The following is a 26180-nucleotide window of genomic DNA, read 5'->3' as shown; positions in this document are numbered from 1 at the left end:
AATTTACCTTGTAGCTCGGACCTTAGCCCTTCTCAGCAGAGCTCGTCATCGGGGGATCTTCTTTTGGAGATGATGGAGAGTGGAACGCCTCCCCCTGCCGTACCACTTTGCGAGGCGGGCGACCCTGAGGTATCGTCGCGGAGGGTTTCTCCGAATCCGGCAAGGCCGGAAGGTAGTCATATGGCCCCCCAAAGCCCTCCACATCCAGCCTTCGAAAAGGGCCATCAGACGAGTCCAGCACTGTCTGGTGCATGGTCGGAGGAGCTGAAGGATCTGCTAGGGCGAGCATCTATCTCAGAGGAGCACCGTGCATTGATGGGTACGGTGATTGAGAGGATTTCATCCGCGGAGAGCGGATTGCACGAGGCCGTCAGGAGTTTACTGACAGGTTTTGAGGTACGCGAAATAATCTACCCTTTTTGGACAGTTGCGCATAAATAAGATGCGCCCTGTGTAGATAGTAGCCCCTGAGACTCTGTGTGTTGTCAAAAGTGATGGCGCACAGAGGATCATAATCCCAGGTCTAATATGCCGCCTTCATACGTAGGTGGCGAAGTGTCGGGTGGCCAGCCGGACTGATGAATTTGCCGAGCTAAAGTGGCAACTTGACATGGTAGATGCCGACATCGCGCTTGTCAACAAGCGGCTTGACGAGGCACAAGGTATGTAATTACTCCGGCGGCACCTGGTAAGAGGAGCTTTATGCCATGTGTGCGCTTGATGCAGATGGTGTTGCTGCCATGGAGAATCTTTTGGCGGGACTTGCCCGAGCCAAGGAGCAAGCCAGGAAAAGTGATGCCGCTGCCGGAAAGGCAATTGAAGAGCTGAAAGCCGAACAGGCTGCTCACTGCCAAAGCAAGAAGGAAATGGCCGAGATGGCTGTGAAGCTGAAGAGCGCTGCTGACCGTTGCAAGCTTCTTGAAAAAGAAGATCAGGCGGAACAGACGGACCTGGAGAAGGTCGTTGCCGATGCCAAGGATGCTCGCTCTACGTTGAGAGCTATGAAGGAGGAGCTGCGTCAGGCCGGAGAGATCGCGGCTGGAAAGCCCTTTATGCTGCGGAGGAAGTTCTGTGATCCTAAACATGCTCCGTTAGACCGGATGTGGAGTACGGCGGACACCTATCTGGATTTGGCAGCGAGTGCCGCAGATGCGGCCGAACACTTCTAAGATCAAGAAGATCGCGAAGTGGAAAAGATCTTTTGGTCGCAGTTCCACAATCCGGAGCGTGCACTGTCATTAGCCGATCGTTTGGCCGAATGGGCCGAGCTAAATAGGTTGTCCGGACTCGCCATGAAGTATGTCATGAGTCATCTATGGCCAGAGAGGCCAGAGCCGAAAAGTTATTTCAACTTGGTGCAGCAGTTCCTTGGTGCGGCGCCGCATATCAATGCGATGATGAGGTCAGCGTGCATAGAGGGTGCGCGGATGGCTCTTGCCCGTGTCAACACATACTGGGCGGAATTGGAGGCCACCGCTGTTGCATCCCCAGATTCGGATGGAAGTCGAGTACCTGCCGAGCACTATTTTCAGGAAGTTCTGCAAGGCGCTCGTTTAATAGAGACGCAGTGCTCGAAGGATACTATATTCGAATAGCATATATTATTGTAAAACAATATTTTGATAAATTGTAGAAGCTTTTTATACTTGTGCCTGCAAGTATTATAATACCTCCTATGCGGCCGTTTAACATATATGTATATATAATCTGAAAGATGGCAGTCGTCGGCTTCAGCCCCCACGCACATAATGCGGGGGTGTTCGCAGAAGGCGAATTTGCACACTTGATCCAACGTCTTGGTCCTACAAAGGAGGTGATAGCGCATCGAACTAGGAAATCGGACTATGATGCTTTATCACTTTCACTTAGCCATAGGAGTTTGATAGTGAGGCTACTTATATAGCCCCTGGTGGTGCCTGCGCTCGCCCGAACTCAGGGCGCGTATGTGCCTGGCCGGGAAGCGGCCCTTCGTTAATGCAGAGGAATCCTAAAGATTCCGGTAAGTCATCGAGTGGTTGACCAGTCTCACGCTATATCATGACAGTCAGTTTTCGGCTTTCTCTACTGAGGTGCTCGCCTGGCCGAACCGGGGCACAATCGCAGTAGTTCTCCTGGTGTGTCGCCTTAGCTGATAGAGCGGAACGTAAGGTAGCAAAACACAGGAGCCGGGCAAACCCAACATTTGACCAAAGACATGATTCGGAGTTGATGCATATAAGGCCAAACTCACGACGCCGAACACTCCCTAAGGTATTCGGTCTTTATGAGGGCGGGTGGGATAACGCCCTTAGTAATAAGCCCCTAGTGTCTAGGTACGCACAAAACTCTGACGTGGCCACATGCCAAAACGCCAGCCTCCTCCTTGGTTATACCAAGAAACCAGGGGATATGTATCAACAAGAGACAGTAAAAAAGGTTTACGCAGGGTCTTAATCTGAAAAGAATCCTTGCAACGGGTCCCTACTACAAGTCTGTGCCTGTGTCTCCGTTGTGCCGTATCCTGGACGGGCATAGCACGGTGTTCATCTGTAAAAGAGAGGAACTTAGTTTAATAAAGATCGTGCCGAACATGAGTTATACAAAATAAACAAAGTATAAATCGAAATGGGTAAAATTGAGCTTTATTGTCTCTTGTTTTATATGCGCGGAGTCCCTAGTACAGGGGTATACGGCTATTAAGCCTTTATCAATTGTATGTTTATGCCGGACTCGTCTAGCCGTGTCCGTTGTCTTGACGACCTATTTAGGTGCTTTGGCTGGTGAAGCCACTTTATTGTGGGGCTGTCAAGGCAGCCGCACTGTCTTCCGCGCGGGAGGAACACTCAATGTTTTCCCTTTAATGAGATGATGCCTCGTGGACCGGGCATCTTAAGCGTAAGAGATGCATAATGCGGTATTGCGTTAAAGCGGGCAAAAGCTTCGCGTCCCAGCAGTGCTTGATAGCTACTTGAGAATGGGGCGATGTGGAAAGTTAGCTGTTCGCGACGGAAGTTATCGAGGGAGCCGAACATAACTTCTAGCCGGAGAGAACCCATGCAACGGGCATCCGGGCCTGGAATTACCCCTTGAAAGGAGGTTTTGCTATGGCGAATTTTTGTTGGGTCTATCCCCATGTTGCGGATTGTGTCCTGGTATAACAGGTTTAGACCACTGCCGCCGTCCATCAGGACATTTGTAAAGTGGAGTCTGCCGATTATTGGATCTAATACCAAGGCAGTCCAGCCTGCATTTCAGATACTTCTAGAGTAATCCTAATGGTCGAAGGTGATCGGTTTTAAAAACTGAGGGAGTCCTGGTTTAGGGGGTGTCCGGATAGCCGGACTATACCTTCGGCCGGACTCCTGGACTATGAAGATACAAGATTGAAGACTTCGTCTCGTGTCCGAAAGGGACTTTCCTTGGCGTGGAAGGCAAGCTTGGCGATACGGATATGTAGATCTCCTACCATTGTAACCGACTCTGTGTAACCCTAGCCCTCTCCGGTGTCTATATAAACCGGGGGGTTTTAGTCCGTAGGGCAGATATACAATCATACCATAGGCTAGCTTCTAGGGTTTAGCCTCTCTGATCTCGTGGTAGATCTACTCTTGTACTACCCATATCATCAATATTAATCAAGCAGGACGTAGGGTTTTACCTCCATCAAGAGGGCCCGAACCTGGGTAAAACATTGTGTCCCCTGCCTCCTGTTACCATCCGCCTAGACGCACAGTTCGGGACCCCCTACCCGAGATCCGCCGGTTTTGACACCAACATTGGTGCTTTCATTGAGAGTTCCTCTCTGTCGTCACTTTTAGGCCCGATGGCTCCTCTGATCATCAACGAGATGCGATCCAGGGTGAGACTTTTCTCTCCGGACAGATCTTCGTATTTGGCGGCTTTGCACTGCGGGCCAATTCGCTTGACCATCTGGAGCAGATCGAAAGCTACGCCCCTGGCCATCAGGTCAGATTTGGAAGTTTGAGCTACACGGCCGACCTCCGCGGAGACTTGATCTTCGACGGATTCGAGCCGCAGCCGAGCGCGCCGCACTGTCACGATGGGCATGATCTAGCTCTGCCACCGAACAGTGCCCTCGAGGCCGCACCCGCATCAGCTCCGACCCTTAATTCGGAGCCAACTGTGCCAATCGAGGATGGGTGGTTGGATACCGCCTCGGGGGCTGCAATCTCTACAGCGATTGAGCCAAACACCAGCCCTATTCTCTGTGAAGCCCGTGACTCCAAGGAGCCGGACTCCTCTCCAGACTCCGATCCCTCCACGCCCCCACCGATCAAACCCGATTGGGCGCTGATCATGGAGTTCACCGCCGCGGACATCTTTCAGCACTCGCCCTTCGGCGATATTCTGAATTCACTAAAGTCTCTCTCTTTATCTGAGAGCCCTGGCCGGACTATGGTCAGCAAGGTTGGGATGCGGATGATGAAGAAATTCAAAGCCCACCCACCACCCACTTCGTAGCCACTGTCGATGATTTAACCGACATGCTCGACTTCGACTCCGAGGACATCGACGGTATGGACGCCGATGCAGGAGACGATCAAGAACCAGCACCTATAGGGCACTAGAAAGCCACCTCATCGTATGATATATACATGGTGGACATCGCAAAAGAAGGCAATGGCGATGGAACAGCGGAGGATGACCCCTCCACGAAGCAGCCTAAGCGCCGGCGTCAGCGGCGCCGCTCTAAATCCCGCCAGAGCAAAAACGGAGATTCCGGCACGGGAGATAATAACACCCCGGACAGTGCCGAAGACAACCACCTCTAGCAAGATTCAGCACAGGAGGATGGAGAAGCCAGCCCTCATGAGAGAGCGGCAGACAGAGAGGTCGAGGACGATAATTATATGCCTCCCTCCAAAGATGAGGCAAGCCTTGACGACGATGAATTTGTCGTGCCGGAGGATCCCCGGGTACCGAGCTCGAATTCGCCCTATAGTGAGTCGTATTACAATTCACTGGCCGTCGTTTTACAACGTCGTGACTGGGAAAACCCTGGCGTTACCCAACTTAATCGCCTTGAAGCAAATCCCACTGCGGCCGAAGAGTATGAACTCGAACGCCCCTCCAAGAGCTACCCAAAGCGCAGGTTGCTACCCCGATTAGAGGAGGAAGCACCTAAACCTACATCACCAGCGCATGATGCGGCCGACCGGCCACCCCGTGGCCGCGACAGAGAGGCCTCTCGGCCCTCCACTCAAGCCGCACCCGGCGCCGCTCAAAAAATACCAAGGCACGGGAAAATGCGCCAGACCTGCGAGATATATTGGAGGACAAGGCAAGGCAAACAAGATCGATCTACGGATCGCGTGGGCGCCCCACGGCACAAGACGGTAATCGTCACTCGGATACAGTAAATCCGGCCGGGCCGAACACAGTAGACAAAGCTCGTTTGAGCTGCGTCGTGATATAGCCCAATACAGAGGCGCCGCACACCCACTATGCTTCACAGATGAAGTAATGGATCATCAAATCCCCGAGGGTTTCAAACCCGATGAACATCGAATCATACGATGGCACAACAGATCCTGCGGTATGGATCGAGGACTATCTCCTTCATATCCACATGGCCCGCGGTGATGACCTACACGCCATCAAATACCTCCCACTCAAGCTTAAAGGACCAGCTCGGCATTGGCTTAACAGCTTGCCAGCAGAATCAATTGGTTGTTGGGAGGACCTGGAAGCCGCATTCCTCGACAATTTCCAGGGCACTTATGTGCGACCACCAGACGCCGATGACCTTAGCCACATAATTCAGCAGCCAGAGGAATCGGCCAGACAATTCTGGACACGGTTCCTAACCAAGAAAAATCAAATCGTCGACTGTCCGGACGCAGAGGCCCTAGCAGCCTTCAAGCATAACATCCGCGACGAGTGGCTTGCACGGCACCTAGGACAGGAAAAGCCGAAATCTATGGCAGCCCTCACGACACTTATGACCCGCTTTTGCGCGGGAGAAGACAGCTGGCTAGCTCGCAGCAATAACATGACCAAGAGCCCTGGTAATTCGGATACCAAGGACAGCAGTGGCAGGTCGCGTCGCAACAAGCAAAAGCGCCGCATTAACGGCGACAATGCTGAGGATACGACAGTTAATGCCAGATTCAGAGGCTCTAAACCCGGTCAGCGGAAAAAGCCATTCAAAAGAAATACTCCGGCCCGTCCAGTTTGGACCGAATACTCGACCGCTCATGCCAGATACATGGCACCCCCGAAAAACCAGCCAATCACACCAACAGGGATTGTTGGGTGTTCAAGCAGGCAGGCAAGTTAAATGCCGACAGAGACAAGGGGCTGCATAGCGATGACGAGGAGGAGCCCCGCGCCGAAACAACAGTGGACAGAAAGGTTTTCCCCCACAAGTGCGGACGGTGAACATGATATACGCAACCCACGTCCCCAAGAGGGAGCGGAAGCGTGCGCTAAGGGACGTATACGCGATGGAGCCAGTCGCCCCAAAGTTCAACCCATGGTCTTCCTGCCCGATCACTTTTGATCGAAGGGACCACCCCACTAGCATCCGTCATGGCGGATTCGCCGCATTGGTTCTAGACCCAATTATTGACGGATTTCACCTCACTAGAGTCCTTATGGACGGCGGCAGCAGCCTGAACCTGCTTTACCAGGATACAGTGCGGAAAATGGGCATCGATCCCTCGAGGATTAAACCCACTAAAACGACCTTTAAAGGCGTCATACCAGGTGTAGAGGCCAACTGTACAGGCTCAGTTACACTTGAAGTGGTCTTCGGATCTCCGGATAATTTCCGAAGCGAGGAGTTAATCTTCGACATAGTCCTGTTCCGCAGTGGCTATCACGCACTGCTCGGGCGAACCGCATTTGCCAAGTTCAATGCGGTGCCGCACTACGCATACCTCAAGCTCAAGATGCCAGGCCCTCGAGGAGTCATCACGGTCAATGGAAACACCGAACGCTCTCTCTCGAACGGAGGAGCATACGGCGGCTATCGCAGCGGAAGTACAAAGCAGCCTCTCAAGGCAATTCTCCAGTCCGGCCATTAAACGTCTGGACACCGTCAAGCGCGCCCGGAGTAACCTACAACAAGACCGCCTGGCACGTTCCGAGCAAGCGTAGCAATGCGGCCCCAACCCCAGCCCTCGCGAACTTGCGAAACCAGTGTTGCGCGTACATAACTACGCTCTGGAAATACCATGGGCACAGGGGGAGGGGCACCATCACGGCACGCCCGAAACGCGGCTTAAACCGCACTAGGGGCTGCCGATTTCTTAATTTTCTCTTATTTTCAGGACTCCATTCTTCGGAAGGCTTGTCCGGCAGTACAATTGCCGCACAAACGATACAACCAGGGAAGCAGAAAGCTACGCCGCACTATGGAACTCTAAGGTGGTCTCTATAACGAGCAGTATACCTGTTTCACATAACATTCCGCAGCTCGCCCCTGGAAAGGACATGTTAAATAGTCCCATCTTTTGCTTATTGCACTATTTGTATCGTTCTGCTTTGATCGCAGCTTTTTTAAATAAACAATGCATAGCTTCCGTCTATTATTGCATTACTCTTTTTTTACGAATATATGTTCATTAATGACATGTTGCACCCGTACACTTTGGTACGGCCAATACGCCAGGGGCTTAAGTACCCCACAATACGGTGTGAGAAGTCCGAACACTTTCACAAGTGCGGCACCCCGAACTTATAGCATTATATGCATCGGCTCCGAATCATGTCTTGGGTCAATAGTTGGGTTTGCCCGGCTCCTATGTTTTGGTACCTTACGTTCCGTTATATCGGCTAAGGTAGCACTAGGAGAACTACTGCGATTGTGCCCCAGTTGAGCTGGGCTAAGCACCTCAGTAGAGAAAGCTAAAACTGACCGTCATGATGAGGCGAGAGCTGGTCGCTGTTCGAGAGGTTTTCGAGTCCCTAAAGACTTATGCCGCTTAGAGCGAGGAGTCGGCTTTGTCCGGCCTAGGCGTGGATAGCGCCCCAAACTCGGTCTTCCGAACACTAGGGGCTTCGCCGAAATTTAAAATTATAGAATTCTATGGCTAAGTGAGAGTGTTCAAGCATTATAGTCCGATTGCCTTGTTCGTTGTGTTGAGCGCCTCCCTCGAAGGACCCAAGAATGGGAAAAAGAGCGCTCATGTTTATCCCGAACACCCCAGCACTCGTGGCATGGGGGCAGAAGCCGACGACTCGCCATCTCTCAAATTTGATAAACGGCCGCACAGAAGGTAATATTTTAAATTCAAAAGCGTTGCTTAGCGCATATGAACAAGTTTTCAGCGTACAGGATCACAAATGCGAGTTTACTCAAAAATTACATCTTTGGAGCATTCATCCGCTATAAGGCGGGCACCCTTCAGGACGCCCTCATAATACGCTTCCGGGACGCGATGCTCCTTGCCCGGCGGCGGCCCGTCCTTCACCAGCTTCTCCGCATCCATCTTGCCCCAGTGCACTTTAGCACGGGCAAGCGCCCTACGGGCACCTTCGATGCAGACGGAGCGCTTGATTACTTCAAGCCGTGGACAGGCATCCACCAGCCGCCTCACCAGCCCGAAGTAGCTCCCAGGCAGAGCCTCTCCAGGCCAAAGCCGAACTATGAGGCCCTTTATGGCCTGTTCGGCCACCTTGTGGAGCTCGACCATTTGCTTCAGCTGGTCGCTCAAAGGCACCAGGTGTCCGGCCTCAGCATACTGAGACCAGAACACCTTCTCCGTCGAGCTCCCCTCCTCGGCTCGGTAGTAGGCGGCGGCATCAGACGCACTACGGGGCAAATCTGCGAATGCTCCTGGAGAGCTCCGGACTCGGGTAAGTAACAAGTAATTCACTTTCACGTGCTTGCTTTGCATAATGAATGCCTTACCCGCCGCTATCTTCTTCATCGCTTCAATTTCTTGGAGGGCTTTCTGGGCTTCGGCCTTGGCAGACTTCGCGCTTTCGAGGGCTGCCGCAAGCTCGGACGCTTGCGTCTTTGAGTCAAGCTCCAAACTCTCGTGTTTTTTCACGAGAGCCTGGAGCTCTTTCTGCACCTCCTCCACCCGCGCCTCCTGCTTCCCTCTCTCTGTGCGCTCCGCGGCCGCTCTGTTTTCGGCCTCGGACAGCGCTTTCTTAAGGGTTGCCACCTCGGTCGTGGCCCCTATAATAGCACGTTGATCCTGTCATTTTTTGCAACCACATCTTCTCTATATACTTGCGCAAGGTATTACTTACCTTCCTTCTCCTCGAGTTGCCTCTTGGCATGGCCGAGCTTTCTCGGACCGCGCGAGGTTTTGCTTCAGCGTATCCACCTCCGCAGTCAGTGCGGCGGAGGCCAGCAGCGAAGCCTGCATACGCATATTGACTTGATTATGTTAGACTCCTGCGAATGTTATTAGATCCTCTATTCGGCTTTTCTTTCCGAACGCCGAACAGAGCATCAGGGGCTACTGTCTATGCGGTAATATTTTTACATATTCTTTACTTACCTCAAAGCCTGTTAGAAGGCTGGCACAGGCTTCAGTCAGTCCGCTCTTGGCGGACTGAACCTTCTGGATCACCGCACTCATAATAGTGCGGTGCTCCTCGTCGATGGAGGCGCCGTTAAGCACCTCCAGCAAATTGTCCGGTGCCTCCGTTGGACGGAGGTCACCGGCTCGGTAGGCTCTGCTCCTCTTGGAAGGAGGCTGCCTACCGGAGTCCGGAACCGTTGAAGGTTCCGGCGCGGTGTCCGGCTCAAGGCCGGACTTGGAGCCCTTGGGGGTTCTATCCCCTTTACGCCTGGAGTCCGGGAGGTCGCCTTGCGGCGCCTCCAGGACCACCTCCTCCTGGCTTGGAACCTGTTGGGACGCCACCTCGGCGTCGTCCGTAGGGTGGGGGGAGGTAGCCGTCGGAAGCGAATTCACATCCGACGAATCCAGGGAACCGCTCGACGACACGTCGAGCCGGTCTTTGGGTGGACTGCATAAACATGTTCGACGTAAGGAAAAGTTGTGCAATGGGGAATACTATGAATCACTCTGGTATCCGGATACTTACGATCTCGCCAGGGGCTTGGCCCTGTGCGGCCACTCCTCTTCGCCGTCGTCGGCGTTGGTGGAGTAGTCCGGAGGAGGGGTCTTCCCCTTCTTGGACCCTTCGGCCTCCCCAGTTGGGGCGGCCTTCCTTTTCTTCCCTCCCCCCGGGAGGGGGAGAGGTCTCTTCTTCCTCCTCCTCGTCTTCATGGGAGGAGTGCGCCTTGGAGTCGTCGGATGATGAATCCGACACCTCCTGGCGCCGGGCACTCTTTCGAGTCCCCGTGGCCTTCTTCTTGGCCTTCTTCTCCGGCACCACATAGGGTGCCGGAACCAGCAGCTTCGCCAAGCGAGCGTCCGCTGGGCCTTCGGGCAAAGGAGCCGGACAGTTGATCTGTCCGGACGTCTCCTGCCAATCCTGTCAAAGGTAAGGGAGCTTAGATCCCGCATGGAGTCAAACTATGAAAAACTAATACCCTGTAAAAGGTAAAAACAGCTTACCGCACGAGCGTGACGCGCATGCTGAATCCGCGGATCCTCGGTAGCGGATGCGGGGGCCTCGACGCCCTTGAAAAGCACCTTTCCAGGCATCTTCGTACGTCGTGTCGAAGAGCCTGCTCAGAGTTCAGTGCCGTGCCGGGTCGAACTCCCACAGCGTTGAAAGCCTGTTGTTGACACGGGTGGATCCAGCAGATGAGCATAACCTGGAATACATTGACAAGTTTGAGATCTTGTCCACCAGGGTTTGGACGCATGTTTGGAGTCCGGTCAGCTCTCCTTTTTTACCCCACGACAGGCCCGTCTCTTTCAAGGAGGCGAGCCGCGTAGGGGGTCCGGATCGGAACTCGGGGGCTGCGGCCCATTCAGGGTCGCGCGGCTCGGTGATATAAAACCACCCCGATTGCCACCCCTTTAGGGACTCCACGAAGGAGCCCTCGAGCCATAGGACGTTGGGCATCTTGCCCACCATGGCGCCTCCGCACTCCGCCTAGGTGCCGCGCACCACCTTCGGCTTGACATTGAAAGTCTTGAGCCATAGGCCGAAATGGGGGCGGATGCAGAAGAAAGCCTCGCACACGACGATAAATGCCAAGATGTTGAGGACAAAGTTCGGGGCCAGATCATGGAAATCCAGGCCATCATAGAACATGAGCCCCCGGACAAATGGGTGGAGAGGGAAGCCCAGTCCGCGGAGGAAATGGGGGAGGAACACCACCCTCTCATGGGGCCTAGGGGTGGGGATGAGCTGCCTCTCTTCGGGAAGCCAGTGCGCAATGTCGTTAGACAAGTATCCGGCCTTCCTTAGTTTTTTGATGTGTCCCTCCGTGACGGAGGAGACCATCCACTTGCCTCCCGCTCCGGACATGGCTGGAGAAGGTTGAGGTGGGGTGTGCGGACTTGGGCACTGGAGCTCGAGTGCGCGGAAATGGATAGGCAAAGGAGGAAGGAGGCGTGGATAAAAAGGTGGATCCTTATCCCCTTATATCGGCGCCGTCGTGAACCTTGCCGTTTCCACTCCTACGACCGCCTCGTCCACGGCAACAGGATATATCCCCCGTCCCGGCCGTCTTCCGTCTAAAGTCTTCTTCCCCGCCACCGACAGCCATCGCACCTGCAGCACCCTCAACATATCAGCATAGGCCTACACGGCGTCGCAAGAGAGGTGGTACTCTTCCATATGTGCTTAAGTTATTGATCTCACCCGGAAAATAGATCGTAATTTGTTTACTGTACTTTTCTTGTCCGTACCAAATCGTAGTGGCTAGTTGAAAGCAAACATTGGTTGCGAAGTAGATTTGTCCGGTTTGCACCTTCAGATCAGCCATGGCACGGGCACTATACTCGTAAAGCTTATGGTTTCCCCCCTTTATATTCACTACCATCATCGTAGGTGCTTCATGTCGTGCTAGCACTGCTCCTCAAGACCTCAACCCAAAGCTTACGTGTTGAAATACGAATCTGATATGATACTCATATCACTAAAACAGAGAACGTTTAATTGGTCACCTAATGTTCCTATATTCGTTTCGAAAAGCATGTGCACCACCCACTGGTCCAGCTAGTTCCACTTTCCTGATTTTTCTCTTGATGCTTAGGGTTTTCCCCTCTTATCTACTCTACTATGATCTGCGTAGGTGCTTTCTGTCGTACTAGCATTACTCCACCCTTCAAGCTAAACAACACAACACTCAGAATTCGAAAGCTTACTTGTTCAAATATGATTGTGATATGATACTGATATTAGTTAACCGACACATTTAATTGGTTAGCTAAAGGTCCCACTTGAGTTTCCAAATGCATGTCACGACATATAGAGAGACAACATAATTGCATTTCTTTGTCACTTGTTGACCGTACTTTCTTGTCCATACCAAATCTTAGTTGTTATTTCAAAGCAAACATCGGTTGCTAACTACCCTTTGCGCGATTTGCAGCTTTAGATCTGCCATCCCACTGCCACGGTCAACATTGTACTCATCATGCTTATGTTTTCCCCATTTTATGATGACCACAATCAGCCTACGTGGTTCGTGTCGTAATAGCACTGCTCCACCCATCAAGCTAAACAAGCTTAGTTGTACAAATTCATATCTGATATTATTGCTGATATTAGTAAAACTGAGAGATGTTTAATTGGTTAGCTAAATGTTCCTACTTTAGTTTCAAAATGCATGTAAGCCACATATGGAGAGACCGGAAAGAATAGTATTTCTCTGTGCGCTCTGGTTCATCATGGGTGGCCAACCGACATTGTATTAAAAGACTTGTAATATCTTCAATCTGCTTGCTCTTCTTCTCTTCTTTAAGATGATACTCTTCTCTTGCGGTCGACTAGTCAGGTCGAGTTGTTCTCCCTTAGTATAATTTGAATCTGTCAGGCCAGGTCGACTTGTTCTTTAATATATGTTGAAGCTATCATCTGCGAAGTGTCATCACTTCTGGAGCTCTCATATTTTGAGTAGTAGGCCACATTATATTAATGCACACAACAAATTACAGCATGCATGGCATCTTTTATAAGAATTGTAGAGATAGCACAAAGGGGTTTACAGGGAGGCAGTATTGGATTAGAATCACTTCTGCATTACAAAGAAAGTCTCACTTGTTTTTATGTTTTCATGCATGTCAGATATTGAACATTATCAAAATGAATATGAGAATGGGCGCACGAGAGGAATATTGCGGAATGATCCACTGCCTAACAAACTTGGCATGGTGGAGGATGGCCTATCTTATTCACCCATCAAGGTGCTTCCTCTAACTTTGCAAAGTTGTATTGGTCGCACATATTTTGCTTCTGACCTCTTGCATTACTTCTACTTTGTTACACCATCTGCTTAGTTTAAGCATCATATATGAGTATATGCCATACCTATCCATTTTCTGTACCTATTCCATGTGTCGTCACACTATGTTTTTCCAGTCAAATGTTGTTCTTTCGTAATAGATGTCCAAAAGGAAGAGGATGGGTGCAGGTCGTCAAGGAGTACAAACTAGGTATTTGGAAAAGGTAGTGATACCTGTTAAATCAGATAGATCAGCAGCCACAGAAAACACAGGCCCAACTTGACCACACTTTACCCCTACTCCAGTGGCCAAACCCCTATTAGAACTGCTGGGAGCCCAGCATCAGGTACTGTCTATGATATCAATTCAAAATTTGAACTCCTAAATTTCTGCTTGTGCCTTACCTTCTCTCTTGTATGAAAACTAATTTCAGATGAATCTCCTTGCTCAAAGGATCATATGATCTCAAAACAATAATGGGCTCTGCATTGCTCTTGTCAGTACCTCTCTCCCTTTTGCCTTGTAACGATGTACTTAATTAATTGCTATTTGATTATGTATCATCAGTCTGCACATGAGCTTCATTATCCTATGTTTCTTCCAATATTATTTGATCTATATATACTCTTTGCAAAATGTAGAATAATGGCAACGCTTATAAAGAATTTTCTTTGGGGAATTTATTGAATTATCCTTCCATCAACATGGAGAAGGGCTTTGTCCAGCCCATGTTAACATGTAATGTAAGTTCATCCTTCTCAAGCCTTCAAACTTTGTTCTAGTATAGATTTGGGTAGGCATCATTTCCTCCACTGTTGTTTGCTTTGCTGTTTACATATGATTGGATGTTTGCAACAACTACCAGTTTCAAATTGTAGTTGTAAAAACATGTTCCTTATGCAGAACAGATCCATTTATTTGCTTATATAATTGTGAAACCAGTTACGTGTCTCCCTGTTTCTCTTTCAGGCTCGTATGTCTTACGCCAGGCAGAACTTTAGGGAAGATAGTGAGCCAAACCATCTTGAGGACAGCGCGATGACCCCAAGGTCCTATCTTGATGAAGACAGTGAGTTGAAGCTACTTACTAGCATGTGTGAGACAACCTCTGTGCAGTCGCTGCCTCAATCAGTTCGACTTCTTCGGTCTTGACTTAAAGCGGAAAGGTTTACTTCAGCTCAGCTCCGACTTGAAGTCAAAGATGCAATGAAGATGTCAGAGGACTGCCGTGCGCACCATCATGCCTTAAATCTAGTGTTGATGCATCTATCATTGACACAACTAAGGTCTACTCAGCTTCTTCAGCTGTTTGGGGGGGCCCGACCTAGCCAGGCCTAGTGCCTTCTGAAGTGCTCTCAGTTTTGTATATTCTTTTGTCGGCGCGTTTATTTACACTGGTGGCGAACTTTGATGCCTAGTGGATGTAATATGTGTGATAGCCATGATAGCCTAGCGTAAGTTGCTTGCTTATTTATTTCCTTGTTGTCTTGTTTATTTGTTTGCTTCTAGTCATTGCAGTTCTTTTTCCGCGGTTTCCTAGTGGCTGCAATAACCTATTTTTTTTAAATAGGCCATAATAACCATGGGCTAATATTTATTGTAGTGACACTGGGCCTCCTATGGGCCGTAGAAACAGTGGGCCTTCTACAGGCCGTAGAAACAGTGGGCCTTCTACGGGCCGTAGAAACAATGGGCCTTCTACGGGCCATATCATCAATGGCCTTATACGGGCAGTATGATCGATGGCCAAACATGGGCCAATAACAGGCCTCATTATGGCCGTAAACGGGCTAGAGTTGGAATCGTCCATTCATGGGCCGACCATAACGGGCCATCATTAATAGGCCGTATTTGATGATGCTATGAAAACGGCCCAACGTATTAACGGACCACAAACGGGCCGACTGTAACCACGTGCTGAATTTGGCCCACAAGCAAAAAATGACAGTAACGGCCCGTAAGTAAACGAATGCTGGAAATGAGCCCAAGAATAAATGGGCTCTGAGAAGGCCGAAAGATAACATGGGCTGGAAACGGCCCAACGGAATAACGAGCCGTTAATGGGTATAAAGTGATACACTGTTCATTACGGGCCAGTTTCACCATAGGCCGTTAATGGGTGTAAAGTCATACACTGTTCATTACGGGCCAGTTTCACCACGGGCCATTAGTAGGCCAAGAGTTACGTAGGGCCTCATATGGGCCGAAAGACGTCATGGGCCAGAAGTGAAAACGGGCTGGAATCATATTGGATGGCCCAAATGACGCTCCTGGGACTAATTCGGATTGGGCGTAACGGGCCTTGGGTTAGCGGGCTGTAAATGGGCTATATTCGAACAGGCCGTTAACAGGCTTTCCATGGGCCGACCTGCCAGCTTTTGACCAAGTCAAACGGGCCGGCCTTTTCAAAGGAATGGGCCTCTGTTGGGCCGTGCCACGTGTCGACGTATCATAGGCGCCTTCCGTCCAATGAGTGGTTGACATCTGTCCCAACGATGAGCCAACACGTGTTTCCTCCAGCCAATGATGATTTTACACGTGGAAAATCCCCATTGGTTGGGGCTGTTAACGGGTTATCGGATCCAAAACCTGACTCGATAGCTCAACGGCGTTCCGTTACGGTGGATGCCACGTGTCGGTCACCCTTGACGAAAGCACTTCTGTGACGCGTGATTTATTGTCATGGAAGTGGACACTTCCGTGATGATAATTTTGGTAATGCCATGGAACACTTCTACGACAGCACAGGTATGACTATCTTGATTCTGTCATAAATTTGTCATGGATGTACATGCATGACAAAAAAGCGACCTACTGTGACAAACACGTATCATCACGGAAGTGTATTTTTTTGTAGTGTAATTTGTCTCGGTTCGTAAGAGCCTTTTGTCCCAGTTTGGGAACCGGGACTAAAAGGTCGTTACTAATGCCATTAGACTTTAGTACCAGTTCTTACACGAACTGGGATAGATGGGCCTCCACGTGGCCGGTGCGACGAGCCCAGGCAGGAGGCCCTTTGGTCCCGGTTGGTGGCACCAACCGGGACCAATAGGCATCCACGCGTCAGCTGGTCAGGGGTAGTGCTTTTGTTTTTTTCTGAAGGGGTGGGGGGATTTGGGGGTTTTGTATGGTTAATTAAGGTGTTTCATATATTGTGTTAGGTAGCTAATTTATTAATAGAGAGAAGTGTACTCCTCTCTTATCTCCGTGCTTGGTCGACGCTACGTACTATACATATAGAGAGCACTCGACACGCTAGCTAGTAAGCAAAAATGAAGGAAACAGAAGATCGTCGTGAACATATGCATACAGAGAGAAGTGATATCGACCTCTCCTTCTCCGAGAGATTGGTCGAACAACAAGTTATCTTATATCTATCCGACGCTACTGGCTACATATATACAATATAAGATCTCTAACAATATAATCCCCTAATTATATATGAACACAGGGTCCACATAGTATTCTTCGTCTTTATCGATCACGTGGTCAAGAAAGAATGCCGCCAATTCCTGTTGAATTCCTCGCATGCGATCTGGTGCTAGGAGTTCATCCCGCATCCGAAACTTCTAATTTGAAGAAGGGGGTCAATAAATATATATGAATGAATGAAACTCAACACAAAAGATGGTAAATAAAGTTAAATTCTGAATATTATTGCTTACGCACTTCATATTGTTTTTTAGTGTAGCCCCGCTCACAGGTCGTGTGGCGGATGGACTCGCAAATGTAGTATCCACAGTAATTACTCCCGGCTTCCTGCCACAACCACTTTACAAGAAATAGAGGCCAATCAAACTGATAAGCAAGCATGCTAAAATGGTATTGATGAAACTAGAAGTTGAATCACTAGGAGATGCGCGGAACATGCTACTAGTACTTACTTTCGTGTGTTTAAATTCCAGCTTCTTCGGCAGTCCCGGAGCTTTTGAGGTGAATTTTTTCCAAACCCTGCCAGACAAAGAAAACAATTACTTGATATCAGGAAGTGAACAAAGTTGCCGATATGGTGCGATAATGATCGATTTAACTTACTTCTCGAGAATTTCAGTCATGTCCGCATACTCCTTGGGATCTTTTTGTCTCGAGTCTAAGATGGTTACTAGGAGAATATAGTGGAACCTGCGCACGCATGCATAACTCATCAATTACATTACTATAACCTCGACTAATAAGGGAAACCGAATATGCACAAGAAAGTAACACTCACTTGAAGTTGTAAGGAAATAGTATTATAGCTTTGTTTTGATTTAATACCAACGATCGTAGGGAGTTGGCCTTGGTATCTTTTTTTCTTAAATTCAACCGAATATGCATCTATGATATTTGGGTTAATGTACTCAATATCACCGATTTGTCTTTTCTTCAATTGGCGATCTTCAATCTGCATAATATAGTGAGGATAATTATAAATACATGCAATGAAAGAGCTGACCTATATATAGAGACTTAATGACAGAAGTAGTACTTACAGACAGTAGCAAGTGACCGTTAATTTATCGAGGGCCCTCTGATTGAAAAACTAGAAGAACTCCTCAAATGGAACATTCAACAGATCAGTTCCAACGAGGTCATGCTCCTCTTTAACTCTCAGCGTCAAAGTATTCCTCCCCCCAGACTCTCTGCAGGTTTTCATGTACCAATCATGGAATCTTCGCATCATCATTGTTAGAGACCTTTCATCTTTGACGAGAGGCTTCCTGTACTCATAACTGTGTTCTTCCACCTCCAAGAATTCATAATGTACATCGTCGGGCAGGTAATCATCAAGATTGTTATAACCGGGCACCATCCTCGAATCGTTAGCGACAATATCGCTAGACACCTTGAGCGGGGGGGACGATTGGTTCGCTTGTTCGCCGAGCTGGGCAATTTTTTCCCAGCTCGTCATTCCGCTAACCTTTGATCACTGATAGTACTTCCCGACCGCTCCGCTTCGATAAATGACCTTTCAATAATGCACTCATAGTTGCCTTTCGGCAGAGACTTTGGTGGCTTCTTTAGGGCTTCCAGAGAACTTCTTTGAAGGGGTGGATGTTTCTTTGCTTTCACCCCTTCAAAGAAGTTCCTCACTTCGTCTCACACGATCTTCTCGTTTTCCTGCGGGGTCATCTTGTATGGTAACTTCTCTGGAGTCTTCAGAGAAGGACCGAATATGTATTGCCTCCCGCCTCTGGATGTATTGCTAGACGCCGGAGCAGACGGAGCGGCTGCGGCTGTCTTCTTTCCTTGCTTACGAGGAGGAGGACTATGACGCACCGGAGCAGCCGGAGCGGCGGTGGGTCTCTTCCGCCCTTGCTGGCGAGGCGGAGAAGGAGTAGGCTGGCTGCTCGGGCGTGCCGGCACAGGCGGAGAAGGAGGCTGAGTGCCCTGATCACTCGCCGAAGGAGGAGGCGGAGGAGGAGGTGGAGTGCCCTGACTCGCTGGAGGAGGAGGAGGCGGAGGCATCCAGTTCGGAAGGTTGATGAGCTCCTTCCGCCATAGGCATGGAATCTTCAGAGCAGAACCCAGCCGAGTCTCCCCTTCACCGGTAGGGTGGTCAAGCTCTAGCTCCTAAATCCCTCCGTTATTTCGTCCACCATCACCCTAGCATATCCTTCTGGAATTGGCCGGCAGTGAAAAGTTGCGCCAGGTTCAGGAGGTGCAACAGAGCTAATAGCCGCCTTGACTTTCATTTTCATCCATTGCGTCATAAGGTGGCAATTTTGAGACTCCGTGATTATGTCCACGTGGTAGCTAGCAGGAGCCGTGGAGACAGGCTCCAGCTGCTGCAGCTCAGTGGAAGCCACACTGCTTCTCTGCTGAGATGGCAGGGTAGCTTCGGGGGAAGCTTCGGCGGGTCACTTGTTGCGATCTGCTTCTCGTTGCTCTATCGCTTGTACCCTTTCGTGCAGCGCCTGAATTTGGATCTACTCCACTTTCTTCCTCCTCTCCTGGAATTTGTAACCGCCTGCGTCCGGAAACCCAGCCCTCCACGGAATGGAGCCTGGCGTGCCTCGTGTACATACAGGGTGCTCAGGATTCCCAAGGGCCATTGTGTGCTCGTCCTTCTCTTTGTCTGTAACGAACGTCCCTTGCTGGGCTGCATTGATATACTCCTGAAGCCTCGTGACTGGTATTCTCATTTGCTCGTCCTTCCAAACGCATTTCCCTGATACAGGGTCCAAGGTTCCGCCAGCCCCGAAGTACCAAGTCCGGCAATGGTCTGGCCAGCTCAATGTCTCTGGTTCGACCCCTTTATCAAGCAGGTTATTCTCAGCCTTGTCCCACAACGGCCGGGCTTTGAGGTAGCCACCTGACCCCGTGAAATGGTGAAGCTTCTTCTTTGCAACATTCTTCTTGTTTGTCACTGACATCTTCTTATTCTTGTCCGATGTCTTGTGAGCCACAAATGCGGGCAAGTGATCTCTGATCTTCTCATACCGTCCGATGAATTCTGGTGTCTCTTCTTTGTCAAAAAAATTTTCAGCTCATTCTTCCACCTCCTGAATAGTTCTGCCATCTTCTTAAGAGCATGAGACTTGATCAATTGCTCTTTAACTGGCTTCTCCGGATACTCCTCTGATGGTATGGTGAAATTTTCCTTCATCATGGTCCAAAGATCATCTTTCTGCATATCGGACACATAAGACAACTCAGGGTCTTCTTTAGTTGGCTTTAACCATTGCTGGATGCTGATCGGGATCATGTCCCTAACAAGAACCCCACACTCAGAAGCAAATGCTTCCTTTGTCCAAATGGGTTCAATCGGCATGCCATCGCGCGCGATTTCTACGATCTCAAACTTTTCATCCGAGTGCAACTTTTTCTTCGGGCCTCGTCTCTTTACCGAAGTTGTGCTCAGTCCGGAGGGCTAGAAAAAAGAAGAAAGACGAGAGTTCATTAATATATGTGTACATAGCAAAAACAATTAATGCATCAATTAGCTAGCTATAGTCAGCACATGCTTAAGCTTAATTAATATATATACCTGGCCGGACTCCGTTCGATCACCGGAGCCGTCATCACGGTGTCCTTCTTGCACCGGCATTGGGTCACAGGAGCCATCATCAAGGTGTCCTTCTTCCACCGGCATTAGGTCACCGGAGCCATCATAATCATGTCCTTCCTCCTCCATTGTTTCTTCACCCTGTCCTTCTAGACCATCGGTTTCGTTGAGAAACGACATGATGACATTACTTCCGGCTGCGATTATGTCCCCCAACACCGCTTCTTGTGCTTCGTCTCGGGGGTACTACATAGTTTCTGCAAATCTTCTATATCTAAATAGCTAGCCCCCACTAACATATTTCTCTCAACATGCAAGCATGCCACCTCATCATTCAACATGCATAGGAAAGGCCCACCTCAACATGCAACTATGCATATTAACAATCCACTTCAACATGCAAACATGCATGCATGTAAAATTCCATTCTATTATGGTATTAAATTTAATTCTTATATCATTTTTAAAACTATTATTTCAAATATTCGTGTTTCATATAACCAAAATCTCACTAAAATATTGCAAAATATTCCCGCAATGCAAACATGCATGCATGTAAAATTCCATTCTATTATGGTATTAAACTTAATTCTTATATAATTTTAAAAACTATTATTTCAGATATTCATGTTCCAGATAACCAAAATCTCACTAAAATACTGTAAAATATCCCCGCAACAACGTGCGGGGCATCATCTAGTTTTTACAACATGGCAATTATTATTCAAACATGATAGATGGATATATTAGTGGCAAACGTAGAACTTGCTAGCTAATCACAATAAGGAATCATATTAATTAGTGGCCTCGACGCTGCTTCTCTAGGGTTTGAGGTGGCCTCGATCGGCAATGCTTCAAGGGTTTAGGGTGGCCTCGACAACGCTTCTAGGGCATGGGGTGGCCTCGACGACAACGCTCTTTTAACTTGGTAAATTTGGGTGGCCTCGACAACGCTTCTAGGGCATGGGGTGGCCTCGACGACAACGCTCTTTTAACTTGGTAAATTTGGGTGGCCTTGAGAGAGTTTGTCGGGTAGGGGCACGGCGGGAGGGGTTAGGAGACCGACATCGTTGTTTTCAACGGTTTGGGTGTCCCTCGAACCCTCGACCCTCGGCGACCCTCAACCCCTCGGTATAACATGATAATAGGTGGATATATTAGTGGAAAACGTAGACCTAGCTACCTAATTACAACAAGGAATCATATTAGTGGCCTCGACACTTCTCTAGGGTTTGGGGTGGCCCCTCAGCAACCCCTCCCCCCCCCTCATGTCGAAGTTATCGAGGAGGGGGTATATCGATAATGACATACCCGATAAAAAAGAAAAGGAAGAAGAACAAAAAAAGAAGAAAAAAATAGGAGAAGAAGAAAGGAATAGAGGAGAAGATGATTCTATTTTCTTTCTTCTTCTCTTTTATTCCTTTCTTCTCCTCCTCTTTTTCTTCTTATTTTTTCCACTTCTTATTTATTTCTCCTATTCTTCCTCTCCTCTTCTCCTTCTTCCTATTCTTATTTTCTAAAAATGTAACTTTTGCATATATAAAACTTTTATAAAAATTTAACATTTGCATATATAAAACTTTCTAAAAATGTAACTTTTGCATATATGACCATATATACACAGAGAACATACATACATATATACAATTTTATAAAAATGGAAAAAAACAAAACATCATATATATGAAAAAAAACAGAGAGGAAGGCCGGCGGCCGGACCGAACGTGGCGGCGACGGCGGGCAGGGGTACGGGCGCAGCCGGGGCGGCGCGTCGGGGTAGGGGCACGGGCGCGGCCGGGGCGACACGTCGGGACAGGGGCGCACGGGCCGGGGGCGGCGCGTTGGGGCAGGGGCGCGGGGAGCGGCGCCGGCGTCGAGGCAGGGGCGTCGAGGGCGTCGGCGGCGGCGAAGTTGAGCAGCCTGACGGCGTCGGCGGCGGCGGCGACGACGGCGAGGAGCAGGGGGGCGTCTGGCGGAGAAGAAAGTGATGGATTTTGGAGAAACTGCTAAGTCCTGCTTATATACACAACGCATTGGTCCCGGTTCGTGACACAAACCGGGACGAATGCCCCCTTTGGTCCTGGTTCATGCCACCAACCGGGACCAAATGTCTTTTTTCGGCAGCCCAAAGGGCGGGAGGCGGCGGCCTTTGGTACCGGTTGGTGACATCAACCGGAACTAAAGGGGGGCATTAGTACTGGTTGGTGCCACGAACCGGTACCAATGCACCCCTTTAGTCACGGTTGGTGCCACCAACCGGGACCAAAGGCCTTGTACTGCCCGCGTCAAAAGTTTAGTCCCACCTCGCTAGTTGAAAGAGCTCGAGAGTGGTTTATAAGCGCTGCTGCGCCCACCCTCTCGAGCTCCTCTCAACTGCAGGCTTTCGGGCCTAATCTGTCACTTGTGCCTGTGGGCCTTCTGGGCAAGCTGCGGATCTGAATCCTGGCCCAATGGGCTTTCTAGTCGTATTCAAGCCGTTGTGGCTCGGTAGGTGGCATTTATTTCTAGATTTTTGTTTTGTTTCTTGCATTATTTATTTTATTTTATTTTTTGCTTTATTTCTTTAATTCTTTTTGTTGTATGGTCACTAAAATTATAGACTTTCTATTAGTGCCATTAATTTTCAAATTTGAAATCTTTTAAATTAGTGTGAATTACTAGTTTGTGAATAAGTTTACTAAAAAATAGATTTTTGAGTGATTCTTTTTCCAGCTATTTAACATTATTGTGTTTTATCATTATATTAAATTTGGTAATTTTAGGTAATTTTAAATCTCTGTTTTAATCAAGAACATTTTTAATTATTTTAGTTTTCTATTAAAGTTTTTAACAAAAATATTATTTATGAAAATTCTTTTTTCCATTAATGTTTTGAACAAAAAATACTTTTATAATTTTAGTTGCATAAATTTTATATAATTTTAGTTTAAAAAATACTGGAGGTTTATAAAAGCTTTTTAGTTGATTTCTTTTGCTATTAGAGTTTTATAAAAGCTTTTTAGTTGATTGTTTTTTCTACTGAATGACCCTAAAATTGAAAAGCACTATAAATGAACTCTGAAAAAGTTGAAAGTTGGCATGATATCATTATTTCACCCACATAGCATGTGCTAAAAAGTTGATAGGGTTACGACAAAAACTAGATGCACTTCATATACAAAACGGGCAATCTCTTTCGAAGTATCAGGGTTTCGGACGAAAACTCATCTGTTACAAAGGGATTTCATTTTTTGAACTTATTTGAACTCCAGACTTTTTGTGTGTTCAAAATGCATCATTCAAAGCCACATCATCAATTTTCAACCCCTTCTGACTTCATTTGTTATTTTTCATGCATTTACTGATTTTTTGAGCTATAAGACCCTGAAATTCAAAAGCATTTCAAATGAACTCTGAAAATGTTGAAAGTTGGCATGGTATCATCATTTCACCCACATAGCATGTGCATAAAAGTTGAGAGGGTTACGACAAAAACTAGATGCACTTCGTGTACAAAACAGACAATCTCTTTAGAAGTATAAGGGTTTCATATGAAAACTCATCTGTTACAAAAGGGATTTCATTTTCTTGAACTTATTTGAACTCTAGACATTTTGTGTGTTCAAAATGCACCATTCAAAGCCACATCATCAGTTTTCAACCCTTTCTGACTTCATTTGTTATTTTTCATGCATTTACTGATTTTTTTTGAGCTGAATGACCTTGAAACTGAAAAGCACTACAAATGAACTCTAAAAAGGTTGAAAATTGGCATGGTATCATCATTTGACCCACATAGCATGTGCTAAAAGTTGGGAGGGTTACGGTAAAAACTGGATGCACGTTGTGTACAAAATGGACAATCTCTTTCGAAGTATCAGGGTTTCGGACGAAAACTCATCTGTTACAAAGGTATTTCATTTTTTGAAATTATTTCAATTCCAGACTTTTTGTGTGTTCAAAATTCACCATTCAAAGCCACATCATCAATTTTCAACCCTTTCTGACTTCATTTGTTATTTTTCATACATTTACTGATTTTTTGAGGTATAAGACCCTGAAATTCAAAAGCATTTAAAATGAACTATGAAAATTTTGAAAGTTGGCATGGTATTATCATTTCACCCACATAGCATGTGCATAAAAGTTGAGAGGATTACGGCAAAAACTAGAAGCACTTCGTGCACAAAACAGACAATCTCTTTCGAAGTATAAGGATTTCATACGGAAACTCATCTGTTACAAAGGGATTTCATTTTCTTGAACTTATTTGAACTCCAGACTTTGTGTGTGTTCAAAATGCACCATTCAAAGCCACATCATCAATTTTCAACCCTTTCTGACTTCATTTGTAATTTTTCATGCATTTACTGATTTTTTTGAGCTGAATGACCTTGAAATTGAAAAGCACTACAAATGAACTCTAAAAAGGTTGAAAGTTGGCATGGTATCATAATTTCACCCACATAGCATGTGCTAAAAAGTTGAGAGGGTTATGGCAAAAAATGGATGCACTTCGTGTACAAAATGGACAATCTCTTTCGAAGTATCAGGGTTTTGGAAGAAAACTCATCTGTTACAAAGGGATTTCATTTTTTTGAACTTATTTCAACTCCAGACTTTTTGTGTGTTCAAAATGCATCATTCAAAGCCACATGGATAGATAAGTGAACAAAATAATAGAACTTCATCATCACATTATGCGTGTCAAAAACCATTACAGATTCACATGGATAGATAAGTGACCAAATTAATAGAAGTTCATCATCACATTAAAAACAAAGTACATACATAGTTCTCATTGAACAACATATAGCTCTCGAGAGCATCTAGTTAAACCATATATTGAAACTATGTGAAACCTTTCAATGCAACAACAAATGCGATCATAATGACACCCAAGGTAAAAATTGATCCAGCGGCATAATGATACCAAGCCTCGGTATGAATGGCATATTTTCTAATCTTTCTCATCTTCAACCGCATTGCATCCATCTTGATCTTGTGATCATCGACGACATCCGCAACATGCAACCCCAATATCTTCTTCTCCTCCTCAATTTTTTTATTTTTTCCTTCAAGTAATTGTTTTCTTCTTCAACTAAATTTAACCTCTCGACAATAGGGCCGGTTGGAATTTCTGGTTCAACTACCTCCTACACAAATAAAATCTATGTCACATTGGTCGGCATAATTGTCAAAAACAATAAATGAAGCAAATAGTTATAAAAAGATAATATATACCAGATCCGAATCATAGCCAGGACGAGGGCCGACGGGGGCGGATACCAACACCATCGCACTATATAATAACAAGCAATAATAAAAGTTAGAAAATTAGACAAGTATCTATCTAAAGTAAGAATTATTTTCTTTCTGAAAGAAGATAAGAACAAGAGGCTCACCTCGGTGGTGCCGGCGACGAGATCGGCGTGGGCGATCGACGGCGGTGAAGACGGGGACGGGACGTGACGGACCGCTAAACCTATGCAAATCTCGGGAAAAATGGAGATTGGAGGTCGAGCTTCGAGAGGAGAAAGCTTAACTAGCATGGCTCGGGCATTTCATCGAACACCTAATGTGCATAGGAGGTGAGCTAGAGCACCCCTCCTCGCCGGCCAGAAAAAACAGAGCACTGTGGAGTGCTCTGCTGCAGCGACGGGGTATATATAGGCAACTCATTTGTCCCGGTTCGTGGCAAGAACCGGTACTAAAGCTCCCCCTTCTGTCCCGGTTCTTGCCACGAACCGGGACCAATGTATGTGGGCCAGGAGCGAGGCCCATTGGTCCCGGTTCGTGCCTAGAACCGGGACAAATGGGTCCATACGAACCGGGACCAATGCCCACGAGGCCACGGCCGACCCCCTGGGCTAAAGAAGCGGGACGAATGCCCCCATGGGTCCCGGTTCGTGACTGAACCGGGACTAAAGGGCTTGCCCTGC

Source organism: Triticum urartu, chromosome 3 (genome assembly GCF_003073215.2).
Source record: "Triticum urartu cultivar G1812 chromosome 3, Tu2.1, whole genome shotgun sequence".
NCBI classification, from domain to species: domain Eukaryota; kingdom Viridiplantae; phylum Streptophyta; class Magnoliopsida; order Poales; family Poaceae; genus Triticum; species Triticum urartu.
Note: the sequence above shows the minus strand (reverse complement) of the source record.